The sequence below is a fragment of the Terrapene carolina genome, unplaced genomic scaffold (genome assembly GCF_002925995.2).
Source record: "Terrapene carolina triunguis isolate 2854851 unplaced genomic scaffold, T_m_triunguis-2.0 Scaffold33283, whole genome shotgun sequence".
NCBI lineage: Eukaryota > Metazoa > Chordata > Testudines > Emydidae > Terrapene > Terrapene triunguis.
The window spans coordinates 570-8,148 of record NW_020697634.1 but is presented as its reverse complement, the minus strand read 5'-3'; the positions used below and the strand labels follow the sequence as shown (position 1 = coordinate 8,148).

Genomic DNA, 7,579 nt, shown 5'->3' with positions numbered 1-7,579 from the left:
GAGGAAGAGGCTTCCAATCTGGGCCACAGAAAACTGTGGTCAGAAGTCCAGATCTAGATAGGAGGCATACTTGGGCAGTATTTGCTCAACAGAAGGGCAGGACTGGAACATCAGAGGTGTTGCAAGCCACGAAAGGCAGAGCTGTGTGGGGAAGTTTGCACTGTGTCTGCCTTACTATGCTATGCCCAACTCAAGCCAATGCTGCCAGTGCTTCACAGCCACCAACAATATATTCACTCACATGTTGGCTGTGCTTTATAGAATCATAGAACTGGTAGGGACCTCGAGAGATTATTTAGTCCAGTCCCCTGCACTCAAGGCAGGACTAAGCTTTGTAGGAGTATGGACACTGGGCCATATGATTTTTGGACATAGACTATTTCATTTCTCCTTTGTATTTCAAGTCCTTCTTCTTGAAGATACCTAGATCAGCGGTTCTCAAACTGTGGGGGTCGCCAGGGCTGGCATTAGACTTGCTGGGGCCTGGAGCCAAAGCCCCATCGCCCAGGGCCAAAGCCCACCACCCGGGGTCAAAGCCAAAGCTCAAGGGCTTCAGCCCTGGGTGGCAGGGCTCAGGTTACAGGCCCCCCGCCTAGGGCAGAAGCCCAAGGGCTTCAGTTTTGCCCCCACCAGGCTTTGGCATTGGCCCCCACACCTAGGGCAGCGGGGCTCATGTGGGCTCAGGCTTCAATCCCCCCTCCTAGGGTCGTGTAGTAATTTTTGTTGTCAGAAGGGGGTCATGGTGCAATGAAGTTTGAGAACCCCTGACCTAGATGAATGTTAATATTCACCTGGGATCCTGGAAATCCTGGTTCTCCTGGAAAGCCCGTCAAACCAGGAGCTCCTTTCTCCCCCTGTATTAAGAGACAGAATCTTGTAACAATTTTCTCAAGTGATCATAACAGTGACTGATCTGCCAGGAGAACAGTATGATATTTTCAATTTCTAATACCATTTATTTGGCATTTGAACACCTTTTTTCTTTTCATTAAGTGACAGTTCTCTAAAGAGTCAGCATTTAGATCAAATTACATTTTTTAGCATAGTGTCTTCACAGACTATCAGCATATCCTACCATATTTTTAATAAAGTTGGTCGTTGCAACGCATGGATTTAAAAAATTGTTTTTAAAATCCAGAAATTAAGTGAAGCTTATTTATTGCCACAAAGCAGGCTGAGCTTATAACCAAGGCAGCTGTTATAAGACAAAATGCCTGAAACTTGGTTTTTGAGACATGGTTTTTCAGTTTAGCAGTTGGACAATACCTTGCCATACAATTGTGCATAACTGAGGGAGAGTGCAAGGAGCCTCCTGCCCACATTTTACCCCTCTTTAGGGGCACATCACAATTACAACTCTGCACTCACCTCAGCCCAGGACTCGGTGAGGCTACCACATCTATAGACCTCAAAGAGGCAAGCAGAATGTGCATGTCTTCTGGATTCTATCCCATACTGCTCCTAACATGGGGCAGTGCCTATACAATGCAATCCAGTACTAGGTACTGTGCAACATAATGTGTCTTGATCTTTGTTTAAAGAGCAAAAAGTATTTTCTAAAGGAATCTTCTTGAAACAAACACACTTCTAATATCTCAGATGATTAAAACTGAAAATATTTATTCTGGTTTATTTTCAGTTTTGCATTTCTCTGCCTTTGACAACAAAAATCTCAGTTTCACTTTTAGTGTCTCAGTGCTTTTGAACTGAAAACTCTGCAGGGAAATTATTATTTTTGTTGCGATGGAAAGTTATGGAAACTTTTATTGCTCTCAGGTTTTGTAAAAACTTCTTGTCACAAGATCTCATTTAGATTCAAGTTTGACTTGACAATGTCCTTCAAATAAAATATTATGTATCCATGATCTTTCACTATTAATGCTCTACAGTGCCATATTTTGTACAATTTGGATTTTTATGGTGCTCGTTATAGTATGAGGGCTCGATCCTGCTCACCTCATACTTGCAAGCCCAGATTCAATAGTCCAAGTCTATTCAGCAAAATATCTCAGCACAGGCTTACTCAGTACAATGACATTCCACGACTGTCACTCTTGTGTGTCACTCTGAAGCCTAGAATGTCTGTACACTCAGTGTGAAGAGATGAAAACAACTACAGGCATGGCTGAAAGCTCCTTTTGTTTATACTAGCACCAGGTTCAATCCTCACTGGGATTGGCAGTCTGTTACCATTCAATTTTGACGTTCCCAACCATTTTGGACCTTTTTTTAAAAAAACACAAAAAAAAACAAACAAAGAAAAACCACACACACGACTTTATGGATTACACTGAGGCAACAGCATGGGCTTTCAGCATGGGTTCCCATGAATGGGACTAGTTCTTCAATGGGACTTATGCAGCACATGCATTGCTGAACTAGGACCCACAAGTAGTTCCACTGAACTCACTGAAATTAATTGCATGAGTAAGGCAAGCAGGATTTGTCCTTTATCTTATATGCTATAACAAATTTAAAATAAATATTGGACTCTCTCTGCAAATATTTTAGAAGGCAGGAAAGCTCCCACGTTAGTCCTACTGTAGATATGGGAAATTAAGGAAACCTACCTGTGGACCTGGTGTTCCTCTTCGACCTTTTGTTCCCTGACACAAGACAAGATAGATGTTTGTTAGACATCTGTTAGACCCCAGTTATCTCTCTCAATTAAATGACAAACAGTAGAGAAGCTGTGGCAACTATGTCAATTTTTTTTCCAGATAATTTGATTTTCACACAATGCTTTACTACGTGCTCAAGTTACTGTACATGCTAGAACAGTGATTGAGAGCAAAGCAAATGCGAAAGTTGTTATGGATGTGTCAGGATATTACTTTGCTATCACTTTTGCTTACTGCTCACATGCTTCAGTCCTGCTGTGCCAAGAGAAGGACTAAAACATTCATGCCCTGTCCGCCCTAGCAAAACAGATGTGTTTATAACATTGGTTTTGGCAGTAGAGCTTAAAGACATTTCCCACCAAGCAGAGAGAAAGGTTCCCACCTCTTTAGTCTGTTCTTATTGGTAACTGCCTATGACAGAGTGCTAGGCAAGAAAGGACGAGTCAGCACTCTGTTCACAGCAGCTCCAATCAAGCAAGGCAGAATGGAGCTGATTAAGCAGAGCTGTGCCTAATTTGTGGGTGGGGAAGGGCAGAAAGGCTAATTAAGCCCTTAGGCAGAGCCCACAGATAGGTACAGAAAGGAAGTGGAAAGGGGGAAGCAGGCAGAGAGAGAGATTGCGCTCCCCTGCTTGTTACAAGAGCTGTATGTATTAAAGATGGTGGGAATCCATTTGTAAATAAACTGCACAAGGTGTTGGACCAGCACAAGGATCTCTGAGTAGTTTGTAGACTGGGACAGAGGCAGGAGCCTGGTGACCCTGCTACACTGCCACACCAGAAGAAAGAGTATGTTAATGAAAATCCTTATCTTTGCAGAATTTCTCTTTCTTTGGAAGGAGAAAAAAGAAGCAGAGAAGCAAAGTCATCAGCAAGTGTTGGGGGACAGAAACTGGGCAGTATTGCAGTAGGTTCCAAACTTGAAATAAATGAGGAAGCTATTTTGTCTCTGATAGTCAGTCAGTTGTGTTGGATAGTCCTAATCAGGAGGAAAGAGTTTGCCTGGAATCAGAGGCTATTGCTAGTGTTAATTTTTTCAGGGCAATCTATCAGATTTATTTCTCATCTTCCTGCAGTGAATGGAGGCTGACGAAGCGATCGATCAAGGTTAAATTTATGGACTCTAAGATCATTCTTTCTACCTTGGATTAATTACAAGCATTTCCTTTGCATATTTAGTCTCCTTGTCTATATGGGTTCTTACTGTGGTTCTCCGAGAGCCTGGTGACCCTGGTGAGCCCATTGGTCCTCTTTCACCCTGGAAAAGAGAAATTTAATTTCATGTTATATCTCAATTGTCACTCAAATTCCAAACGTTTTATATTTTTCCAGATTATTAAGCCATCTAGTCATGAACAATGGACATGCAAGCCAATGAGAAAAAATTCTTTTCATAACACTTGGGCACACAACATCTGCAACTGCTTACCCCTGTCAGAATTAAGAACAGAAACATAGTATTTTAATTGCACGACTTCATCTATGCAACATTGTCAAAGGAATGCCATTGTGTTACGGTACATTTCATAAAGTAGTGCCATCAAAATGATCACTGATGTTGCCCTCAAATTATATTTGTCTGGAAGGTGCTGCATGTTTGTCATTACAGTTACCATTCTGTTTTGTGTATCAACATTGATCTCCAGCAGACTGTGCAGATAATCCAAGTCTTGTGCTGGTGCTCCATAACTGCTCTACAGTGAAATCAATCGAAGTTCAGGGGGGCTTGGCACCTTCTGGGGGCTGCTGGACACTGTGTAGTGTTGGGCCCATAAATAGCTCTAAGTACTTTCCCTGCACACACACTTTGGAAGATTTTCTGTGGAAGTTCATTAATTTACTACAAGAAAGGTTTTAAAAACAAACAACAACAATAACAATAATAATAATAGGTATGCCACAGATGACAGTAGGTATGATTATTCATCATATATCTACACCTTAGTTATTTTTCATCTCTTTAAAAAATGTAAGTCCACTTCCAAAGCTGGACCGCAGAGTGCAGATTCATGGATCGCAAATCACCCATAAGGCTAGAATCAGAGAACCATAGAAATGTAGGACTGGAAGGGACTTCAGGAGATCATCAAATCCAGCCCCCTGTGCTGAGGCAGGACAAAGTAAACCTAGACCATCCATGACAAGTAACCTCCAGTGATGTGGATTCCACAACCTCACTTGGAAGCCTAGGCCAGAGCTTAGCTGCCTTTACAGTTGGAAAGTTTTTCCTGCTATCCGACCTAAACCTCCCTTGCTACAGATTAAGCCCATTATTGCGTGTCCTACATTCAGCGGACCTGGAGAACAACTGATGGTCATCCTGTTTACAACAGCCCTTAACATATTTGAAGCCTTATCAGGTCCCTCCCTCAGTCTTCTTTTCTCAAGACTAAGTATGTCTAGGTTGTTTAACCTTTCCTTGTAGGTCAGGTTTTTGGAACCTTTCATCATTTTTGTTGCTCTCATCTGGACTCCCTCCAATTCATCCATATCTTTCTACCTAGAACTGAACACAGTACTTGAGTTGAGGCCTCACCAAGGCTGAGTAGAAAGGAACAATTACCTCCGGTGTCTTACATACAACTCTCCTGTAAATACATCCCAGAATATTAGCCTTTTTTTGCAGCTGCATCACATTATTGATTCATGTTCAATTTGTGATCCACTATAACCCCAGAACCTTTTCAGCAGTACTACTACCTAGCCAGTTATTCCCTATTTTATAGTGGTGCATTTGACTTCTCCTTCCTAAGTGTGGTACTTTGCACTTGTCTTTATTGATTGTCATCTTGTTGATTTCAGATGTATTGTGTGGTATAAAATTAGGAACGATAGAATTGTCATACTATTTTTAACAGCCATGGTTATCAATTGATTAATTTTAATTTGCTCTATATAGCTATATTTTAAAGGATTGTAGGTTAGTATTTGAAACAATGTACAGTAAGCAAAGTCACATTTCTAAATAGTTACCTGTCTTCCCTGTTCTCCTTTTGAACCTATGGACCCTTTTATGTCATTGTCCAATCCAGGGTTACCCTAAACAAAGACACAAAGTTAAGTACATTTATTTCCCATGGGAGCTGATGGCACTTAATATCTCACAGTAGATGCTCAGCACCTTTCAGCATGGGGCCCTGAAAAAAGAATGGGAAAACGCGGCTGGAGTTAACCGTTTGTTAGGCTATTAATCTTTGTTAGATATATCAGCCTTTACACAATATTGATAAAATATTTGTAGTTTTTGTTTTTATGAAATCAGTGTTGTGACACTTCACAGAATCTAGGATACGCTGGGTAGACAAAAGGGACATTAAGTATCATTATTCTACTCTCAGGACTAGACAGAATTCCCACTCGAATCAGTGGAAGTCCTTTGTGGGCACTGCAGCTCGAAGGGAGTATATGGCACTAAGTCTTGGCAGTGGTGCAAACTTTAACCACAAGGGCACCCTTAAAAAAAACATGAAAAACCCCAAGTATTAGAAATGTCACAGGTGACACTGCACTCTTTGAACACACTGCAAGTACAGTGCAGCCCTGCCGCCTTCTCCTGGTATTTTCTCCTCCTCACCAACTACAACATCTGTCCTTTTATAGTGATTTCCACAGCGATGTTGCTCGGTCAGGCCCTCATCACACCCAGGGGTGGCTCTATATATTTTGCCGCCCCAAGCACGGTAGGCAGGCTGCCTTCGGCAGCATGCCTGCGGGAGGTCCCCGGTCCTGCGGCTTCAGCGTACCTGCCGCCGAATTGCCGCTGAAACCACGGGACCGACGGACCTTTTGCAGGCATGCCGCCGAAGGCAGCCTGACTACCATCCTCATGGCGACCAGCAGGCCGCCCCAGGCACGCGCTTGGTGTGCTGGTGCCTGGAGCCGCCTCTGGTCACACCAGACAGAATGCATCTTCATTCCCTACTGATTTGATGATGTCACTCCCCTCACTGGCTCCCCACCCACTTTGGCATCCTAGAATTCTGCATCTCCATATTTATTCAAGCTTGTCAATCTGTCCTGCCCTCACCCCTATCCCACTTGTTTGCTCATCTGTCAGCTTCTCACACAACCACCTCAGTGCCTTTTTCCATGAAGCCCCTATGCAACCTCCATGAGACCATTGGCAAGCCTTCTACCTTGTTCCTCTTTCCCCCTTAAAGTCCCACTTTTGCCAAGCTGTTTACAGTGCATCTAACTGACTTGAATTTAAAGACATCACTATTCGTTGTTTTCTTTCCCATTCCCCTAACTTCTGCCTGCCAGTCTGCCTCTAGCCTTTGACTGTGAGCTCCTTGGAGCAGGGACCACCCCTATTAGAATGTCTGAGAAGTCCTTAGCAAATTGTGGGTGCTACTATAAACTAATAGTAATAATTATAACAATGACAAACAACTGATTGGAATAATATGAGAAATACATTATCTTCAGCTGAATCCGCAGAGTCCGGGGAGCTAATTCAAGATATGAACAAACAGGAAATACAAGGTATTAGTAATATTTTCCCTCCATTTCTCATATTCTATTTGCGATGGTTGCATTCCTAATTTACACCTAGCCCAGCAATGCTATACCTGACCAATAAGTACAACAACGATTAGCAGCTAGGGCTGCAGCATTTCATGACATATGACACACCTTTCAGTGAAGTCAGACTCTCACAAGCTGGCCTGTGGACTATGACAGGTCACGGCCTCAGGCTATGCCACTCAAGGAGTGGAGTGAGAACTCTTTCAATTCCCTGAGAGGCACGCTACCATGAACATAAGAAAACACTGCAGTCCCTTTTCACACATTATGTAATTTCCATTCATCAATGTTCTCCTAAATATTATGTTCTGAAACAGAGGAATATTCTGGTTTATTTAAAAAACAAACCTCATCCTGAGCTTTTTTCTTCTGTTGTATAAGTAATCATTCAACAGTACAAGATCACCATCCAAAGGCTAAATCCTACAATGG

General features: G+C 42.4%; 1 long non-coding RNA gene across 1 annotated transcript; it reads right to left on the bottom strand.

Annotated features, from left to right (window-relative positions):
* Nucleotides 1-790: 790 nt before the first annotated feature.
* LOC112109984 lies at nucleotides 791-5,663 on the bottom strand. The gene is made up of 4 exons (XR_003899989.1): nucleotides 5,594-5,663; nucleotides 3,825-3,878; nucleotides 2,571-2,606; nucleotides 791-854 (listed from the first exon to the last, which is right to left on the bottom strand). It is a non-coding gene; the product is annotated as an uncharacterized LOC112109984 (long non-coding RNA).
* Between the last annotated feature and the right edge of the window lie 1,916 nt (nucleotides 5,664-7,579).